At 48.4% G+C, this 21,654-nt stretch overlaps 1 non-coding gene across 1 annotated transcript; it reads left to right on the top strand.

The window, feature by feature from the left end:
• The first annotated feature begins 14,466 nt into the window (after positions 1-14,466).
• LOC142305054 (U2 spliceosomal RNA) lies at positions 14,467-14,650 on the top strand. Its single transcript, XR_012753692.1, has one exon. It is a non-coding gene; the product is annotated as a U2 spliceosomal RNA (small nuclear RNA).
• The last annotated feature ends 7,004 nt before the right edge of the window (positions 14,651-21,654 follow it).

The raw sequence follows: 21,654 nt of genomic DNA, 5'->3' as shown, positions 1-21,654 counted from the left end.
GCCAATCGGGATTGCGGAGACTGGAAGGAGTATGGGCCGACGATGCGTGGAGGAGACTATTAACTGACGTCTCCTTCCGATAGATTGTAGTCTGGATAGAGCGGTCGGGATGCACCGAGATATGAATATCCAAAAAATCAATAAGAGTAGCATGACATTTGAAAGTCAACTTAATATTATAATTGTTTAAATTCAAATCAGAAATAAACTGAGAAAAATCAGAAAAAGTGCCCTTCCAAAAAATCAAAATATCATCAATAAAACGGAGCCAGCACTGCGCTCGGGATGCGGCGGGCACGCCCTCGCCAAACACCTCCCTCTCCCAATATCCTAGGAAGAGGTTAGCGTACGAAGGCGCGCACGCCGCGCCCATCGCAGTGCCGCACTCCTGTAGAAAAAAACAATCTTTAAACAAAAAATAATTGTGAGTCAAAATAAATGAAAGTAATTCCATAATCAATTCAATCATCGGTGCATCCAGACCGCCCATCTCCAGAAAAAATCTTGCTGCACGGAGACCAAACTCATGTTTGATCGAAGAATACAAAGACTCCACATCCACCGTGGCCAGGATGACATCAGGGTCCACAAAGATCCCATCTATCTGCCTCAGGAAGTCAGTAGTATCTCCGACATAGGAGGGCAAAGTCTGAACCAGTGGATGCAGGTAAAAATCAATAAACCTGCACACCGGCTCAGACAGCCCTCCAATGCCGGAGACTATCGGACGGCCTGGGGGGACAAGGGGATCTTTGTGGACTTTTGGGAGTAGGTAGAAAGTTGGAATTTTAGGATCTTTCGTTAAAAGGCCCTCCATCACCTTCTTTGGTATCAGACCCCTTTGGAAAGGCACATCTAATATCTCAAAAAGAGCAGCCGTGAATATACTGGTTGGATTGGAGGGTAAAACTGAGTATGATGATTTGTTCCTTAGCTGCCTGAAGGCCTCCCGTTCGTACATTTTGGTCGGCCAAAGGACCACATTCCCCCCCTTGTCTGCTGGTTTAATTACAATATCGGGCAGGGATCTCAACTCACTCAGAGCAATTCTTTGATCATGGGTAAAGTTATCCCTGTCCGATTTGCTGCCCCCTAATTTCTTAAAGTCATTAGACACCAGCTTGTGGAAAATTTCCACCGCTGGGCAAAGTGAAAAAGGGGGGAACGTGGTTGACCGTGGGTAGATGTTTTTAGGGAATTTACCTCCAGACGCCGAGGAACAGCCACCATCCAACTCCTCCAATGTCTCCAAGGTCTCAGTCTCAGATATCTCCAAACCAGTATTCGGCAACTCCTTCTGAGCATGCAGCTTCTTGAGAACCATCTTTCGTGAAAATAAATTTAAATCTTTAAGTGCTGTAAAATAATCAAAACTGGTGTTAGGCATGAAAGATAGACCCAATTCCAAAACCTCTTTCTGAGATTTGGAGAGTATCATATTTGAAAGGTTAATCACCTCTAGATTGTTAGTTTTGTTTTTACTCTTTTTCTCCACCGGTTCAGGGGGAGTGATCTTCCTTTTGATAGATGTGGGTGCCGATTGTTTCTCCTTACTATTACCCCATTTATTAGTCAGAGGGGTTGTAAAGCCTCTTTTAATTGAGAGATCCTCATCCAGGGATGAGAGAGATGAAGCCGATAAGGATTTGGAATGATCCAATGTTCCTGTACCCTTCTTTCTCCTCTGATTTTTCTAGTGATGTTTCCATCTGTAGACGGAATTATTTCTGAAGTCTCCAGAGTCCCTTTTATATTTCTTGGTTTTAATATCAATAATCTCTTTTTCCCATTTAGAGAAGGATTTTTCTAACTCCTCATTTAATTTTTTTAGGGACTCCTCTGATAATTTAGAGGACAGGTCCTTCTTCAGGTCCTCAATCTCACCTTCCAACCGGGAAAGTGTCGCTGCATTGATCTTCACCAGAAGGTCCATAAAACCCCTGGAACAGTTTGTTGCCAACTCCTCCCACTCCTTCCTAATATCATCACTCTCCACATTAAAGGACGGGAATACCTGTATCCGTAATCCCCTGGGTATAAGACCCTTGCTCAGGTATCTCTCCATGAATGCCTTATTCCACCAGATTCTTGTTTTCTGGTTCAATGAAAACTTCAACCTCTCAGTAAGAGCTTCTGTCTCTCTAGAATTATATGTCATAACATTATCTGGATCATCATTAAAAACCTGCTCCAGTTTATTTTGCCACGTGTTTTCACGTGCAGTATCCATCTGTCCCATGGCATGAGCTGTGAAAATACACAGTAAATTAATTAGAAAACACAATTTCAGGGTAACAGATGGGGTAGATATAGATTTTTTTAGGCCACTCCAAAAGTACATATTAAACGAGAGAGAATAAAGGAGCATTAAAGGGCCATACAACATATCAAAAATAAATATGGAGACTCCTTGTAATAAGAGTAATAATAAATTTATTCCAAAATTGTAGCAACAAGGAGACAACATTATAATTTAATGAAAAAAGTGCAAAAGTGCAGGAAAGATGATTCCAGAGAGTATTCCCAACTAAGGGCCCCTGCCATTATGAATACGGAACAATGGGAGGGCAATTAGAGATTCAATTCATTGTAATTACATAAATATATTGCCACTTACCCATCAGAAAAAAGTACAATGGTACTGGGCAAATGCCCAGGCAGGGGTCCGGTGCAGGAGAGGGAAGCCCCAACGCGTTTCGCTGCGTTAGCTTCTTCGGGGGGCAGTGTGTGGCCAGGGTATGACTACATGGGCTATAATACAATAGCGCTGCTGCCTAGAAAGCCAGTTGCGCAGCAGAAGTTGCTCTTTGGGTGGGATGGTGGGCTAGGGGAAGGAGGGGGTAAACACTTTTATGCCAGGGTGGTATGGGGATGACAGGGGAAGGGATGTGGGTGGTGGGAGGGGTGCAAAGGGCAGGGATTGGGGGCTGGGAGAGGAAGGGAAAAGATTAGGGTTTGGGGATGGTGGAAGGGTTTTCTATGGGTAAGGATGGCAAAGGGTGGCAGTGACGGAAAGTCAGGCAGCCTGTCCTGTCCTGTCTTGTCTGTCTTTTTGTATCATGAATTGGAAAGACCGCAAGGGGGAGGGGAGGTGCTTGTGCCCAAAAGGAGAAGTTATTCAGATTCATTGCAGTGGGCGGCGGCTGCAAAAGCAACATTCTTCTTGTTTTTGCTCTGCAAAACAGACTTTTCAAGGGTTGGCTTGGGTGACAAAATGTCTTCTGTAGTCGGGGGTTTGTCTCTCTCTCCCTAAGATGTGTCCAGCATAGGCCAGGGTGCCACCCAAGTCCGAAACCAATTCGGGTTACTGCTTCTCGGCCTTTTGGCTGAGATCAGGTGCAGAGATTTCATTGTTTTTGTGCCTGGTTTTGGTTGAAAGGTGCTTGAGGTACCCGGCTCCTTGGCCTGGGGGGATCGTCTCACCTCACGGTGGTACTTCACCCCCCTGCTGCTATTAGGGAGCCGGATTAGTCCTCGGGCAATGAGCGGCGATCCCACGGCGAAAGGCCGAGCCCGTGAGAAACGGTAGGCTTTTTGTCACGCTATTGCTGGTACAATGCCGTGCATTCAGCAATTTACTTCTGGCTCCGGCCAGCTTATAAACTCGGTGAAAATTGAGGTTCCGAAAGACCACTTTGGTTGTGGAAATGGAGAGGTGTTCTACAACCGTTTATTGCGAGACCTCTTAGTTGTAAGGAATGAGGATGTGTACTGTCTGCAGGAGAGGGGGCAGTGCACGTACATCCTGACATTGAGGACCAAGACTGCCTGCAGCACTTTCCAAGAGCGAGTGAAGGGTGCATCCTATAACCAGCTATTCGAGGGGGTGGTTTTCACTTACTTGTACAGTGAAGGCGAGACCCCTGTGGTGGTGTACATGTACAACCTGTATGTCAGTGAGCATGACATTGAGTTGTATCTTAGGCGTTTCTGCACTTCTGTCCGTTTTGTGGGGAATGTGCACACCATTAATGATATTTGGAATGGCAAACGCCGGTTTTTGGTGCGATTTAACCCAGACCCAGGGAGTTCAGAGGGCCATGTACACCCCCCCTCCACGGTTGTGCTGGGGAAAAACATTGGATACCTGTTCTACAATGAGCAACCTCGCAGATGTCGGAAGTATGGCGGTCTTGGTCACTTGCAGCATGAGTGCTAGAACGAGAAAGTCACTGAGTGCCATAATTGTGGTCAATGGGGTCATACCTCTAAAGATTGCACAAGTGATAAGATCTGCAGCGGATGTGGTCTGTGTACCCATCTATTTAACAGCTGTCCGTTATGGCCTAGGTGGTCCAGGAGTCCCCAGACACCTGCGGCAAGCTCCGCAGGAGTGCCTACCCATGCGGGTATGGCCAAGACGGGGTCCCTGGTCGCTAGCTTTGCAGATGTGCTTATTGGTCGAAGGAGACCCGACCTGGTTGTGGTAAGCGCTACTGACTCAGCTCCCCCCTGTAATGCTGAGTCATCACTTACTCCTGCAGGTAACCAGGTTACACCTGGTGGGGAGTTGGGATCTCCCCGGAGCGGTTCTGGGGGAAGGCCGAGTCAGCCTGGCTACTCGGTAGTTCCTGAATCCATGATGGAGGCCCAGTCCGGGACCATGACGGAGAGGGATGACAGCGTTATTGCAGACCAACCAGGTGCCCAGATGGATGTCCCCCCTGATGACTACTCTGATGACCACCATGAGGACAAGCCTGATGCTCCCTGTGATGTTCTCCAAGACGTCCAGCCAGATGTCCACCCTGATGTGCAGGGACCACCTCCGGATGACCAGGACACTTTGGACATAGTACCCCTTGGGCAGGGGGACCAGATGGACCTGAGCACCTGCGCTAAAAGAGGTCGAAATGAGCGGGACCAGGAAATTAAAAAGAGGCGGATGGGTCCTCATGTCTCCATTCCAGCCAACAGTCCGATAGGGTCAAATGTGGACCCAGAATGTGTGGACTCTGACTCCGATGATACCGGTAGTATGAACACTGTTCTATCTGTATATGACTGTTCCCATCTCTCGGACTCTGAAAGTTCTGGTCTTAACACAAACATTTAATGGCGGACATCAAAATAGCCTCACTGAATGTGAGGAGCCTAAAAAACCCGATCAGAAGAGTGGCCCTGTTTGCATGGCTAATGACGTTGAATTTTGACATTTTTTTCTTACAGGAATGCGGCATGACCTTACATACTCGGACGTTAAAGAAGACTGGACCTTAGGGCCCTCTGTCTGGTCAGGGTCTAACATGAATAAGGCTGCTGGAGTAGGGATTTTATTTAAAAACAAAGATGTTAAGATTTTATCTGTCACAGAAATTTCTCCAGGTCGTGCTTTGTTAACACATGCAGTTTTTAATGGTTTTACCTGTCGTTTTATTAATATTTATGCTCCCCCTGATAAAAATGAACGCTCCTCCCTTTTTAATGACATGCAGTTGTTTTTAACAGGTCCATCCCCTGTGGTGGTGGGAGGGGATTTTAACTGTGTGATGTTGGGAGAGGGGAGAGGAGGTGGTGACAATACCAGACAAAACCTCATGTCAAGTCAAGCATATTTTATCTGATTTTAAATTGCAGGATGCCTGGAAAAAAATCCACCCGTCTGACCCAGGGTACACATGGAGTAATGGTACTGTATCTTCCCGCATTGATTTTATTCTTCCCTCCTCAGATTCCTTTACCCCTAAATCAGCCGGACTCATGACGAATAATTTTTCAGACCACGCCCTCATATATGCAGATTTGGAATATGCAGATGAGGAGAAAGTAGGCAAAAGCTCCTGGAAACTAAATACATTTTTATTACAGGATGAGGAAACCCGGGCTGCATTTATTGCTAAATATAAAATATGGTGGAGTAAGAAATGTCCAGAGCAATCCATGTCTAATTGCTGGGATGGAGTTAAGTGTCGCATACGGAATTTCTTTGTCACAGTGGGTAGGAGGCGGGCCCGGGAAAAGAGAATGTGTTTCAGGGATCTCAATGTTAGACTAGAGACTCTCCATAAGTTAAAAGGGTGGGGAGTCCCTGGGGCAGAGGAGGACATTGCCAAGTTAAAAATTGAGATCCAGATCTTTCTTGACCAAAAAGGAAAAGAGATAATATTTAATTCTCGGGTAAAACATTTGGAAGAAGATGAGACATGCTCCAGATATTTTTTTAAAAAAGTGGGGGAGAGGAAGAATTTTATAGTTGGGAGGTCAGACATCATCAAAGGGAATACTAGAGGAGGCTTTTAACTTTTTTAGCAACCTTTTTAACCTCAAACACATTGATCAGTCTTGTTTTAATGATAATTTGAATTTTTTATCCCGATTTTTATCCACCGAGGACCAAGACCTCCTGTCTGAGGAAATAAACATGGGGGAGGTGGAGGGAGCCCTAAAAGATTTTCAAAAAGGTAAAGCCCCAGGGTCAGACAGTCTCCCCATAGAGTTTTATCATGTTTTCTGGGATGTTATTAAAGATGATCTTATGTAAGTATTTAATGAGGTTTTTAAAGTCAATTTTATACCCCATTCTTGGAAGAAATGAGTGATTACCCTGATATTTAAAAAAGGTGATAAGGCAGATTTAGAAAACTGGAGGCCTATCTCTCTTTTAAATACTGATTATAAGATATTGGCTAAAATTTTAAGCAGTCGTATTAAAAGTGTTATTAAAAGTGTGATTCATCCAGATCAGGTCTGCGGTATCCCCGGACGGTCCATCTGGGAGCATCTTAAAACCCTAGAACGCGTATTGGGGGCCTTTTAGGCCCCCATGCTTACATTTTTGCTATTATCTGCAAAATTACTTTAGTTAGAATTTTGAAACTCCAGGTATTCCTCAAGTATGTCGTTGTTGATAATATCGAGTTGTTCATATAATTTTTTTCATAGGCATTTTGGTGTAACAATGCTTGTTTGGTGAAAACTACATCTGTATGGATTGGGGGCCTTTTAGGCCTCCGCTATTTTTATCATGTTCTCAGTAGTGTTTGTGTCTCAAGTTACTTTATTTGTACTCAGTAATGCTGGTGGAAGGGCCCGGGTGTGGATAATAACATGTGAGGATGTCATGTGATTTTTGGAGGGAGTGATAACATATTTATCAAATATTGCACAAAACTTTACAATCCTAGTACTAATGTTACTGTAGATGAGCAACTTGTACCGTTCAGAGGATGCTGCAAGTTCATATAATACATGCCCAGCAAGCCAGCAAAGTACGGTTGTACAAGTACAAGTACAAGTAGTTTGATTCTGCAAATTATTATGGCATTAATAGTGTAATTTACTGTCGCAAAGAGGTTGGTGCACCAGTACGGAAGGATCTGGGGTCTGAAATAGTCAAAACTCTTGCTGTTCCAATATTCAATTCAGGTAGAAACATCACAATGGACAATTATTTAACCAATGTTGAACTAGGCAATTTTCTGCTTGCAAAAACTATTGCATTTGTTGGTATTATAAAGCAAAACAGACGAGAAATTCCAGCAGCACTCAAACACAATCGTCAGCGAGCACTTTATGAGAGTGTCTTTGGATTCAATAACAAAGCGACTTTGGTATTTTACAAGGCGAAGAAGGAGAAATCTGTGATTTTACTCAGTACCATGCATCACGATTGCAGTGTTGACAGCAATGACAAAAAATTGAAATCAGAAATCATCCTGCATTACAATACAACAAAAGGAGGTGTAGATAAAATGGATGAGATGGTGGGAGAATATTCGTGTAAGAGTCAAACAAAACGATGGCCTGTAGTACTATTTTCATATATGCTTAATTTAGCAGCCCTAAATTCATTCATTATTTATACAGAAACTCATCCGGAATTTCATGCAAAGAGGAAGGACAGGAGATGCATATTCTTGAAGGACGTTTCTCATGAACTTGTAATGCCTCACATGATAGAGCAAAGCAACTTGAAATGCTTGCCAAAGCAAACTAAAGAAGCAATGAAACAGTGTGGTGTACAGTTTCAGATTATTTCACAGCCAGGAGAAAGAAAACGAAAGCGTTGTTTCATGTGTCCAAGAAACATAGAGAGGAAAACTGAACAATATTGGTCCACTTGTGCAGAAAATGTTTGCAAAGAACATTCTTCTGAAAAAAATAACATGTCAGAATTGTTTGGAAGACTAATATAATAGAAAAGAAAGTTAGAATACAAATGTAGCTGCAGCTAGTTTGCTATAGATTTCTATGCGTTTTTGTGTGTGTTTTCATATCTATGTGTGAAATTTTGAAAAAAAAAGATTTTTTTGTGTTTTCTGTGAAAAAATATAATTAAAATTTTGTCCACTATTCATATTTTATTTAGCAATTTTGAAATAAACTTGTGAAGTTATTTAAGTGTGTTTTTCTATATTATTTGCATGGGGGCCTAAAAGGCCCCCAATACGTTAATATGTATATTTTTAACGTCATGCGTTCTAGGGTTAACCTTATACGGGACCTGATCTGGTACCAGAAAGATCGCAAGCAGCCTATAGCCATTTTATCCCTTGATTTTAAAAAAGCTTTTGACAGGGTATCACACTTTTATCTTTTTAGTGTTTTAGAAAAGATGGGGTTTCCTGTTGGTTTTATTGATAAAATTAGGCTTTTATACAATGACATGTATGCGCAGATTTTAATAAATGTTTTTTAACAAAAGAGTTCGACCTCCGATCCGGGGTAAAACAGGGTTGCCCCATGTCCCCCTTATTATTTGTTTGTGCTATAGAACCACTCTTGTGCCGTGTACGTGAGGACAAGGTGGTTAGGGGGATCCCTGTTCCCGGGGGCGGGGGCGCCCAACTAAAAGCGTTAGCATACATGGATGATGTATCTGTATATTGTACCAGCTCCGCTTCCATAAACAGAGCGGTGCTGGATACTGAGATTTTTAGTGCTGGATCCGGTTTTAAATTAAATAAAGAAAAATGTGATTGTTTTATTGTAGGTCAATTGGAGCCCGAGCCACCAAAGATACCGGTCGAAAATGATGGGATTAGAATTTTGGGGATCCACTTTGACAAGCAAAATGATGGGTGTAAGAACTGGGACCTGGTTCTCACTAGATTGAGTCAAAAAATATCATTGTGGCAGCTAAGAAAACTCACTATGGAGGGGAAGATTCTAATCATAAAAATGATCCTGCTCCCCATCATTTTGTACGCAGCGATGGTGTTTCCTCCAAACTCCCTATACTTTAAAAGACTAATGAAACCCATATTTTATTTTCTGTGGAACTCCAAAATGGAAAAATTAAGGAGAATAACTGTATGTAAGCGTAAAAGGAATGGTGGCAAGGGACTCCCTGACCTAAAGTTGTTTTTATTAATAAAAATTTTTGTGTTTTGTTACAAAAATTTGAATAATGCCGGGGCTTTTACTTGTTTTTTAAGGTAAAGTACGGGGTATGTTTTTAAGAGATTGCAGGTGGATTTGCCGGTTAACCGTCCTGTTTTATTATGTCCCCCAAAGCATTATGAGATTCTGAACACCATTATCACTGAATATGACCTGACCCACGTAGACCGGGAGGTGTTGTCTAACCAGAAAAAATTAACAGCAGCCTGCAAGGGTCATGAGGTAATGGAGGATGTCTCCAACTTCTCTTCCTCTAGGTGCCAGTTGGTATGGAACAATGTCTCGTGTCCGGCCCTGAGCAATGCTCAAAAGGATCTTGTCAATCACTCACCAATGCCTCCCCACCAGAGCGTTCCAGCACCACAGAGGCTTGGTGGCCAGTGCAAGATGCCCGAGAGACAGATGTGCGAGGGAAGAGACTGTGTTCCACCTGTTCTGGCACTGCCCATATGCGCAAGAGTTATGGCAGGCTGTTGGCACCCTCCTCAAGTGGGTCAGTGGGATAAAGGATTTTAATTGTGATGGAATTTTATATGGTTTTATTAAATGTCCAACAATGGCCCAAGCACGAGTGGCCTGGTTGATGATGAATTGTTTTAAAGATGCTTTATGGAAATGTAGAAACATCTTACTTTTTAAACATGATTTTATTTCTGTAAAAGATTGCATAGGAATCGCGTTGTGTGACATGTACACCTATTGTCGCGGGCGGAGGAGGGGACGCTGCGCTCTCCCTCTGCTCGGGTCCGGCTGCCGCTGCTGCTGCGGCCTCCGCTGCTCGGTGGCTCGAGCATTGTGCCGGATCCCGGGGACTCGAGTGGCGCTCCTCGCCCGTGAGTGAAAAGGGGATTGGTTTTGGGGATTTATTGTCTGTGACGCCACCCACGGTTGTGGTGATTGTGTGGACACCACCGCTGCTCTGTATGGGGATCCCGGGAGCGGTGACAGGGAGCAGCAAAGTTGTTAGTTCTCCCTTCCGTGGGTAGGGGGTGGTTGTCCCGGGGCCCAGTGATGAGGTGGGGGGGATGAGGGATGGCAGGGCCGGTGCAGGGCCTGGTGAGGTGCAGGGTCGCGGGGGCAGCACTGTGCCACACGGCACGGTGGTACTCACTCAGCCTGAGACGGTGACACAGTTCTCGGTAAAACACACGGCTGGAAAGACGGTTCCCACGGACGGCTGCTGTTGCTTTTCCCCGGTAGTTGACGGTGACTGTCACTTTTCCTGCACCTAAGTTCACTGTTGGTAGCGATGGGTTCCCACCGGTAACCCGCTCCCCGGCTTGGATATGGGCCGGAGGAGCCCCTCTTTGCCCGCAGGCGCTGGCCCTGAGAAACTGGTGCCCTGGCGGTGGCGGTGTCTCTCTCCTACGGTTGGACTGTTGCCTTCAATCGGGACTTAGTTGTTGGGAGACCCAGGAGGTCCCCTTCACTGACGGATTTGGCAAATTCACGGCGACTCCTAGCCTTGCCGGGATCCGAAAGGCCCCTGCCAATGGTGCTGGCTTCTCTTCGTATACCGTTCCGGTACCGCCGGGCCACCACCCGTCCACGGTCCTTTCGGCAACCTCCGATCAGCCTCTCCTGCAGATGGTCACCGCCGTCTGCTAACCTTGCTGTTCTCAGTCCGGGGCACACACCCGGACCAACTTCAGGCTTTCTCAACTGTCACTTTCTCTTCACTTTAACTCCTCTCACTTGCTCCTCTACCACTTCACTCCTACTTCAAACTCTCACTAATCTGATATGCCTGGTTTTCCCGCCTCCAGGGCTGTGAACTCCTTGGTGGGCGGAGCCAACCGCCTGGCCCACCCCCTGGTGTGGACATCAGCCCCTGGAGGAAGGCAACAAGGATTTTTGGTGTAGCTTCGGTGTACCTATCCGGGGTGTAGGGTGTGGTGGTGTTATGACCTGTGACCCCTGGCTTGCCCAGGGCGTCACATTCCCCCTTAGCAAAATGCAGACCGTCCGCGGGCTGCCCGTCCAACACCGGTTTTATTTTTTTTTTTCTGAAAAAAGATAAAAACATAAACAAGTATAATAACTTCATCCCACAGCGGGAGGTACTGTACTTAAACGTTACGTTAACATTTAAACGGTTGCTGCTGCCGCTCTCTTCCACCCAAGTAACCTGACCCTGATGCTGCCCCTATGAAACAGGCAGCACCCCTTGACCCCAGTCCTGAACCAAGTGACCCGAGCGGGATCTGTCCTTCCCCTCCAGAGGGTAGCCACCGGTTCCGGTGGTGGCTGGGCCCCAGCCTGCTCCACTGCGGGCCCTCCCTCCAACCTGCCTCTCCGGAGGCGGTAACGGTTGCTGCAACAAAACATTATTTACATGCCACTTAACGTTTGTGGTTGCCCTGCAAGTTCACGGGCTTGTCCGTAAGGAGTCCCTTACGCAACTTTAAGCGGTCCCCACGGGGACAACGGTGCCGGCAAAGGCCGGTTCAATCACTGTAGCAGACAATCAGGTTACTGGCTCATCAATTACTCATTGTCATAATTTTTTCAAAACTTTCAACTGCACACTGGTGGTTCCAACGGGGACAACTTTTAGGCGGAGGACCGCCGGCTTAACAGTCCATCCTCAATCGCGGGGCTCTAGTGCCACCTTCACATGGTGCACCGCTGTGGACCCCGATGGTAGCTTGCTGCGGGTGATCTTCCTCCATATTCATGCGGGCATGCACATCCGCTCTACACCCCTCTCGGGCATTGATCTCCCTGCGCAGCTGCCGTTGTCGCCACTCCCAGCCGGGAGCACTTTCTGTGTGCTGCGGTTCAGCATGTGTGGGGGATGGACCCAGCCAGAGTCCCTCCATGTAGGCTATGACCGGCACCTTCAGTAATGAGGGACCCCGCTGTGACATGGCCTGCTCTGCCTCCTGGCAGCTGCATCCCCGCCGTGCCTCCGGTGCATCTTTGCGGACGGGCTCGGCCTTCGGCTTCTTCCATGGAAGCGGATCAGGGTGGTCACGGGCTTCGGCTGCAGGTCGGTCCGCCGGGGCGGATTGGCAGGGTACCGCTACCAGTGGTGGTGGTAGCGGGCCTAGTGGTGGGGCAGCAGCAGCCAACACGGGTAGCGGAGGAGGTAGCAGGGCGAGCGGGTATGGACCGGGTCCCTCAGCCGCAATGACCGACCCACTAGGGGTACAGAGGCATGGGTCACTTACCCTCCCTTCCAAGACTCCCTCCACCTCGCGTCTCCGTATGGCCGCCACCACTTCCACCATGTCGGCCTCCCACTTCTCCAGGAGGAGCTGCATGCGGACCTGCAGACGGCTGCTTAGCTGGACGGTCCGGACTTCCACCCACGCTGCGGGGCCAGGCGCGGGGACCACAGTGTTGTTGGTCGGACTCAGTATCCTTAGCAGCGGCCTATTCCAGGAACCAGTAAATGGCCGCAGGGTCCTGGCGTCCCTGCTTCCATAGCCGCGCTCACATGCGGCCAGTCGCCATTTCGTCCCCCTTAGCCTCTTTCCAGCCCCTTCTCTATCTGGGCGGGGTTTTGGCCTTCGCGCCTCCACTACTCGAGAAGACGCTCGAGCGGGAACTTTTCGCGCCAAAGATGGCGGCTTCTGAAATTTTCTGGCCGGATACCTCCGGCGGTAACAAGGCGCACCTCTACCCAATGGCAGAGCGGTAAGATCCTGTTTGTGACGCCAAGTTGTCGCGGGCGGAGGAGGGGATGCTGCGCTCTCCCTCTGCTCGGGTCCGGCTGCCGCTGCTGCTGCGGCCTCCGCTGCTCGGTGGCTCGAGCGTTGTGCCGGATCCCGGGGACTCGAGCGGCGCTCCTCGCCCGTGAGTGAAAAGGGGATTGGTTTTGGGGATTTATTGTCCGTGACGCCACCCACGGTTGTGGTGATTGTGTGGACACCACCGCTGCTCTGTATGGGGATCCCGGGAGCGGTGACAGGGAGCAGCAAAGTTGTTAGTTCTCCCCTCCGTGGGTAGAAGGTGGTTGACCCGGGGCCCAGTGATGAGGTGGGGGGGATGAGGGATGGCAGGGCCGGTGAAGGGCCTGGTGAGGTGCAGGGTCGCGGGGGCAGCGCTGTGCCACACGGCACGGTGGTACTCACTCAGCCTGAGACGGTGACACAGTTCTCGGTAAAACACACGGCTGGAAAGACGGTTCCCACGGACGGCTGCTGTTGCTTTTCCCCGGTAGTTGACGGTGACTGTCACTTTTCCTGCACCTAAGTTCACTGTTGGTAGCGATGGGTTCCCACCGGTAACCCGCTCCCCGGCTTGGATATGGGCCGAAGGAGCCCCTCTTTGCCCGCAGGCGCTGGCCCTGAGAAACTGGTGCCCTGGCGGTGGCGGTGTCTCTCTCCTACGGTTGGACTGTTGCCTTCAATCGGGACTTAGTTGTTGGGAGACCCAGGAGGTCCCCTTCACTGACGGATTTGGCAAATTCACGGCGACTCCTAGCCTTGCCGGGATCCGAAAGGCCCCTGCCAATGGTGCTGGCTTCTCTTCGTATACTGTTCCGGTACTGCCGGGCCACCACCCGTCCACGGTCCTTTCGGCAACCTCCGATCAGCCTCTCCTGCAGACGGTCACCGCCGTCTGCTAACCTTGCTGTTCTCGGTCCGGGGCACACACCCGGACCAACTTCAGGCTTTCTCAACTGTCACTTTCTCTTCACTTTAACTCCTCTCACTTGCTCCTCTACCACTTCACTCCTACTTCAAACTCTCACTAATCTGATCTGCCTGGTTTTCCTGCCTCCAGGGCTGTGAACTCCTCGGTGGGCGGAGCCAACCGCCTGGCCCACCCCCTGGTGTGGACATCAGCCCCTGGAGGAAGGCAACAAGGATTTTTGGTGTAGCTTCGATGTACCTATCCGGGGTGTAGGGTGTGGTGGTGTTATGACCTGTGACCCCTGGCTTGCCCAGGGCGTCACCCTATTACTTAAGAGATTGTAAGATATTAGGTGCGAAGGAAGCCAAGAAACTATGGTGTCTCCAAATGTGGAATTCACACATGTTTTTATGATTGGTTTTATTCCTTGTTTTTACATGTCCTTTTAATGTACTGTTTCTTATGCATTGTCTTTTAATGGATTTCTGATGTTTTTATTATGTGAAAAGAGATTACTGTTTTTGTGATGTTTTCCGATCTATTTGTTCAATAAAGCTCGTTTGAAACGTGATCTGTTCTTATCAGTTTAATATCTGATATGTCCTCTATCTGGGGGCCATATATTAAATGGATTTTTAGAACAGGGAGATGGAAAAAAAGCTTGCTCTGTCCACTCCACGCATTAACCTGGTATTGCAGTACCTCCAGGACCGGTGCACCCCTTCTTAACCCAGTTTCCAAAAGCAGAAATGAATTCACCTGATCAATATTAACCCGATTAATGAATTGAAAGAAAGCAAACCACTTCATATGCTCAATTTAGCCCATCACTTTTGACACTTTCACCCTTTTTTAACTTTCACACTTTTTACTTGCTTTATTCATCCAAAAGCTGCGCCAAATAGCAAACTCATCTCCACTCAACTTGGCCAACTCTGCTATGTCCCGTGCAGTATCTTGTTCTCAATCTTATCTAGAGCATTTGCAATTGAATGGAATAGATCCCTTTTGGACAAAGTGGATTCAGCTGCTGCTGCAGTGACTGCAGGTGTGAGAAGATCTAGAATTGGCATCAGGTGCTATCTATCAGATTCTACTCCAATTAAAGTTACCTGTTTATTCCTACCATGCATTGTTTTTTGGTGTTTTCTTTTAGCAATGATGATCTTTTTCCTGATCTGTTGGCTCCCTCTCCTGGAGGAAGAGTTTGCTTGCTCTTGGACTTTCAAAAAGAGAGGTCATGATAGACATTTAGCTTCTGAGCCCAACTAGGGACAGCCATGGGTGATGAATGTGTTGCAACCTGCTGCGAAGCCTGATAATGCAACATAAGTAACGTCAAATACTAAGAATGGGCGGCCTATGAAAGAATTAGTACTTTCATTAAGCATACTTAAACGGCTAATTGGGAAAAGACAAACTGTAAAAAGCCCTCTCAGAAAGCCCCTCTCTTAACTTTGTTAGTAAGCTTTTCTGTAGTCTGCCTGTTGATTTATTTTCCGTTTGAACAGTGCACAACATGAAGAGACGGAACACTGGCGTCACAATGACCCCCGCTGACATCACAATAGTGCTGCTGCCTAGAAAGCCAGTTGCGCAGCAGATGTTGCTCTTTGGGTGGGATGGGTGGCTAGGGGAAGGAGGGGGCAAACACTTTTCTTCCCGGGTGGTAGGGGGATGACAGGGGAAGGGATGCGGGTGGTGGGAGGGGTGCAAAGGGCAGGGATTGGGGGCTGGGAGGGGAAGGGAAAAGATTATGGTTTGGGGATGGCAAAGGGTGGCAGTGAAGGAAAGTCAGGCAGCCTGTCCTGTCCTGTCCTGTCTTGTCTGTCTTTTTGTATCATAAATTGGAAAGACCGCAAGGGGGAGGGGAGGTGCTTGTGCCCAAAAGGAGGAGTTATTTAGATTCATTGCAGTGGGCGGCGGCTGCAAAACGCACCATTCTTCTTGTTTTTGCTCTGCAAAACAGCCTTTTAAAGGGTTGGCTTGGGTGACAAAATGTCTTCTGTAGGCGTAGGTTTGTCTCCCTCTCCCTAAGATGTGTCCGGCATAGGCCAGGGTGCCACCCAAGGCTGAAACCAATTTGGGTTATCGCTTCTCGGCCTTTTGGCTAAGATCAAGTGTAGTCCCTTCATTGGGATTGCCTTGGTCTTGCCTTGGAGGGGCCCGGGCTTGCACAACCGCCGGCCTGTGCGGCTGTTATGCCTTATGGTGCTTATGTCCCCTTGTGCTGGTTGGTTCCCGGGCTTGGGAGACGATCACTCAGGCACTGCGCTTCTGTGTGGTGGCCTGCTGACCTTTGGGGCTACCTAGATTTTGAAAAATTGCGGATGAAATCATCTGTTCTTATCAGTAGAGTTGAGCGCGGTTCGTGGTTCTCCAGTTCGCGGTTCGAGTGATTTTGGGGGGTGTTCTAGATCAAAGTAGAACTCGAGCTTTTTGCTAAAAGCTTGATAGCTCGAGTTACGTTCGAGAACGGTTCTAGCAGCAAAAAGCCAAGCTAATTAGTAGCTGGCTTTTCGCTGTAATAGTCACTCAGTGTAAGTCACCCTCGTATTGTCAAAATTAGAAGTGATGATGACTACTGGCTTGCCACACTATTAGATCCCCGGTACAAGTCCAAATTTTGTGACATAATTCCAGCCATAGAAAGGGACGCACGTATGCAGGAGTATCAGCAAAAGCTGTTACTCGATCTTAACTCGGCTTTTCCACCAAACAACCGTGGTGCACGGAGTTAATCTCCCAGTTGTAACTTGACAAACTTGGGACGGTCTCGTCATCTTCAACAGTCTACCCGTACAGCAGCACCGTATCTGGTGCTGGTAACAGCAATTTAATTGAATCTTTTCATAATTTTTTTAGACCATCCTTTGAAAGGCCACCAGAGACAACAAGTCTGACACATTGTCAACGGCTGGAGAGGATGATATAGGAGTATCTCGAAATGAACATCGATGCCATGACTTTGCAAATGGAGCCTTGCTCACTTTGGGCTTCAAATCTTGAAAAATGGCCAGAGCTCTCCACTTACACCTTGGAGATCTTGTCGTGTCCAGCAGCCAGTGTTGTCTCGGAACGTGTCTTCAGTGCTGCTTGGTGTGTGCTGAAAGATAAGCGCAAGCATCTGTCCAGTGACAATGTGGACAGACTAACGTTCATCAAAATGAACAAGTCATGGATCCACAAGGAATTTACTACCCCTGTGTCATCCTGGGGAGAGTAAATGCTTGTGGATTTGGAATGTGCTTGATGCAAATCAAAACATCCTCTTTGCAACTAGGGCACAAGTGCTGCCACTGATGGGGTGTCTGTGTGGCCCAATTTTTGGAAAAAAGGGAGACTCCGCTTGGAGTAACCCTTGCTTGCTGTGTTTTTAAAAATGATCCAAGATGAACAAATCATGGATTAGTAAGGTCTTTGCTTCCTACCGCGGTGTCATCCTGGGGACGGTTAAGGATGGTGTATTTTTGAATGTGCTTGATGCAAATCTACCTGTGAAGTGTCCAACTGGGGCACAATTGCTGCCCCTGAAGGGGTGTCTGTGTGGCCCAATTTTTGGAAAAAAGGGAGACTCTGCTTGGAGTAACCCTTGCTTGCTGTGTTTTTAAAAATGATCCAAGATGAACAAATCATGGATCAGTAAGGTTTTTGCTTCCTACCCCAGTGTCATCCTGGGGACGGTTAAGGATGGCGTATTTTTGAATGTGCTTGATGCAAATCTACCTGTGAAGTGTACAACTGGGGCACAAGTGCTGCCACTGAAGGGGTGGGTGTCTGTGTGGCCCAATTTTTGGAAAAAAGGAAGACTCCGCTTGGAGTAACCCTTGCTTGCTGTGTTTTTAAAAATGATCCAAGATGAACAAATCATGGATCAGTAAGGTCTTTGCTTCCTACCCCGGTGTCATCCTGGGGACGGATAAGGATGGCGTATTTTTGAATGTGCTTGATGCAAATCTAACTGTGAAGTGTACGACTGGGGCACAAGTGCTGCCACTGAAGGGGTGTCTGTGTAGCCCAATTGTTGGAAAAAAGGGAGACTCCGCTTGGAGTAACCCTTGCTTACAGTGTTTCTAAAAATGATCCAAGATGAACAGAGCTGGGATCAGGAAAGACTTTGCTACCTACCCCGGTGTCATCCTGGGGATGGTTAAGGATGGCGTATTTTTGAATGTGCTTGATGCAAATCTACCTGTGAAGTGTACAACTGGGGCACAAGTGCTGCCACTGGCGAGGTGGGTGTCTGTGTGGCCCAATTTTTGGGAAAAAGGGAGACTCCGCTTGGAGTAACCGTTGCTTGCTGTGTTTTGAAAAATGATCCAAGATGAACAAATCATGGAGCAGTAAGATCTTTGCTTCCCATTCCGGTGCCATCCTGGGACGGTTAAGGATGGCATATTTTTGATTGTGCTTGATGCAAATCTACCTGTGAAGTGTACAACTGGGGCACAAGTGCTGCCACTGGCGAGGTGGGTGTCTGTGTGGCCCAATTTTTGGGAAAAAGGAAGACTCCGCTTGGAGTAACCCTTGCTTGCTGTGTTTTTAAAAATGATCCAAGATGAACAAATCATGGATCAGTAAGATCTTTGCTTCCTACCCCGGTGCCATCCTGGGGACGGTTAAGGATGACGTATTTTTGATTGTGCTTGATGCAAATCTACCTGTGAAGTGGACAACTGGGGCACAAGTGCTGCCACTGAAGGGGTGGGTGTCTGTGTGGCCCAATTTTTGGAAAAAAGGGAGACTCCGCTTGGAGTAACCCTTGCTTACAGTGTTTCTAAAAATGATCCAAGTTGAACAAATCATGGATCAGTAAGGTCTTTGCTTCCTACCCCGGTGCCATCCTGGTGACGGTTAAGGATGGCGTATTTTTGAATGTGCTTGATGAAAATCTACCTGTGAAGTGTACAACTGGGTCACAAGTGCTGCCACTGAAGGGGTGTCTGTGTGGCCCAATTTTTGGAAAAAAGGGAGACTCCGCTTGGAGTAACCCTTGCTTACAGTGTTTCTAAAAATGATCCAAGTTGAACAAATCATGGATCAGTAAGGTCTTTGCTTCCTACCCCGGTGCCATCCTGGGGACGGTTAAGGATGGCGTATTTTTGAATGTGCTTGATGCAAATCTACCTGTGAAGTGTACAACTTGGGCACAAGTGCTGCCACTGAAGGGGTGTCTGTGTGGCCCAATTTTTGGAAAAAAAGGGAGACTCTGCTTGGAGTAATCCTTGCTTGCTGTGTTTTTAAAAATGATCCAAGATGAACAAATCATGGATCAGTAAGGTCTTTGCTTCCTACCCCGGTATCATCCTGGGGACGGTTAAGGATGGCGTATTTTTGATTGTGCTTGATGCAAATCTACCTGTGAAGTGGACAACTGGGGCACAAGTGCTGCCACTGAAGGGGTGGGTGTCTGTTTGGCCCAATTTTTGGAAAAAAGGGAGACTTCGCTTGGAGTAACCCTTGCTTACAGTGTTTCTAAAAATGATCCAAGTTGAACAAATCATGGATCAGTAAGGTCTTTGCTTCCTACCCCGGTGCCATCCTGGTGACGGTTAAGGATGGCGTATTTTTGAATGTGCTTGATGTAAATCTACCTGTGAAGTGTACGACTGGGTCACAAGTGCTGCCACTGAAGGGGTGTCTGTGTGGCCCAATTTTTGGAAAAAAGGGAGACTCCGCTTGGAGTAACCCTTGCTTGCTGTGTTTTTAAAAATGATCCAAGATGAACAAATCATGGATCAGTAAGGTCTTTGCTTCCTACCCCGGTGCCATCCTGGGGACAGTTAAGGATGGCGTATTTTTGAATGTGCTTGATGCAAATCTAACTGTGAAGTGTATGACTGGGGCACAAGTGCTGCCACTGAAGGGGTGTCTGTGTGGCCCAATTTTTGGAAAAAAGGGAGACTCTGCTTGGAGTAACCCTTGCTTACAGTGTTTCTGTGGCGCCCTGGACTAGCCAGGTCGTCACAGGTAACAACACACACACACACACCCACCCCCAGCAGTTCACAGCAGTCATCCCCAGTGAGACCTGATTTCTTCCCTCGGGTTCAGACAGACACACCAGGTGGGCAGAGTTAAGCAGATAGGCACACCCACCGAGGAGTCTAGCTGGCCTGAGGCAGGAAACAAGTTCAGACAAGTCCAGGCAGAGGAAGAGAGAGGAGGTCTGCAGAGAGGCAGATGCAGACTGGGGCCTAGGTTGGAGCCTAGGGCCCTTGTGTAGCCAGTCAGGCAGACGGTAGTGGCCGTGTGCGGGAGCCGGGAAGAGAGTCTTGGTGGAACTGTAGGTAGCCGGGACAGGGTGGTAGCCCTTCCGGTACCGAATCGGGGAACCAGCTGGAAACCGGAGCACAGGAGGAGCATACAAGGAGGTGCAGGAAAGGACTCACAATACCAACCCCGTGGTCAGGGGAAAAACACTGCAGCCAGCTGCGGGACCCGTCCATCCAGCCGTTTGTTTTGCCAGAGACTTTGCATATCTTTGACGCTGAGTGAGTACTACCGTGCCATTCGGCATCGTGCTGCGCAGTCCAAGCGAACCTGCACCTTGCCAACCCTGCCTCCCCGTCACCTCACTGGGCCCCGGGACCACCAACCCCCAACCCACGGAGGGTAGAGAAACATCCCAGCTGCTCCCTGCCATCGCTCCCGGGATCCCCGTCAATAGTAGCGGTGGTGCCCCCAACCTCACCACAAACCGTGGGTGGCGTCACGGACCAAATCCCCAAACCAAACCACCCCCTTTCACTCACGGGCAAGGAGCGCCGCTCAAGTCCCCGGATACGGCCCACCGCTCGAGCCACCGAGCAGCAGCAGAGCTGGACCCGAGCGTGGTGAGCGCAGCGCCCTCCCCGCCCGCGACAACTTGGCGTCACGAACAGGATCTTACCGTTCTACCGGCTGGTAGAAGTGCGTCTTGCGTGCCGCCGGCGGTGTCCGGCCGAAAAAATTCAGAATCCGCCATCTTGGGCGCGAAGATTTTCCCGCTCGAGCGTCTTCTCGAGCAGTGGAGGCGCGAAAGCTGAAGCCCCGCCCCTGAAGAGGAGGTGCTGAGAAAAGGCCAAGGGAGGGGCGGATGGCGTCTGGCCGCATGTAACCGAGGACTGTAAAGGCAGGGACGCCAGGACTTTGCCTAATTCCGTTCCTGGACAAGCAGTAGCCGCAACCCCGATGACATCTCACCCGGCTCCGGCAGTCCGCCCGGCCGCAACGGTGATGGCGCCGGCCCCGGCAGTCCGCCCGGCTACAGCAGGGGCGACACTAGACCGGAAGTCTGCCCCAGATGCTGCGCCAGCCGTTCCCTTGTACCTCGTCCCAGCCGGAGTGCACCTGCAGGGAGGAAAAGCAGGCCACTGAGCAATGGGGCCCTCGGCAGTTAGCGAGGCCGGTTTTAGCTGGCGCTGAGGGCATCCAAGTGGGCCTGGCTCCTGAGCAGGAGGCAGAGCACGGGACCCGTGCCCCATACTGGGAGTTGCGGCAGCAGCGGTGGTAGCGGAGCATGGATGGCTACCCACAAATTTAACGTTGACTGTTTTATGGACTGTCACCCCTGTTGAGCATCCTCAAGTTCCGGAGGGGGCCGTCTGCACCGCAGTTGGGGGGGTGGCAGAACAGTTTAAAGTTGAAGTAATGTGCCTCCCGTTAAGGGAAGATTTCTAAATATGCTTGTTTTAGCTTTTTGCAGTTTAAAAAAGAAAATAAAACCGGTGATGGACGGGCAGCCCG

This window comes from Anomaloglossus baeobatrachus, chromosome 4 (genome assembly GCF_048569485.1).
Source record: "Anomaloglossus baeobatrachus isolate aAnoBae1 chromosome 4, aAnoBae1.hap1, whole genome shotgun sequence".
NCBI classification, from domain to species: Eukaryota; Metazoa; Chordata; class Amphibia; order Anura; family Aromobatidae; genus Anomaloglossus; species Anomaloglossus baeobatrachus.
This window is presented reverse-complemented; position numbering and strand designations above follow the sequence as displayed.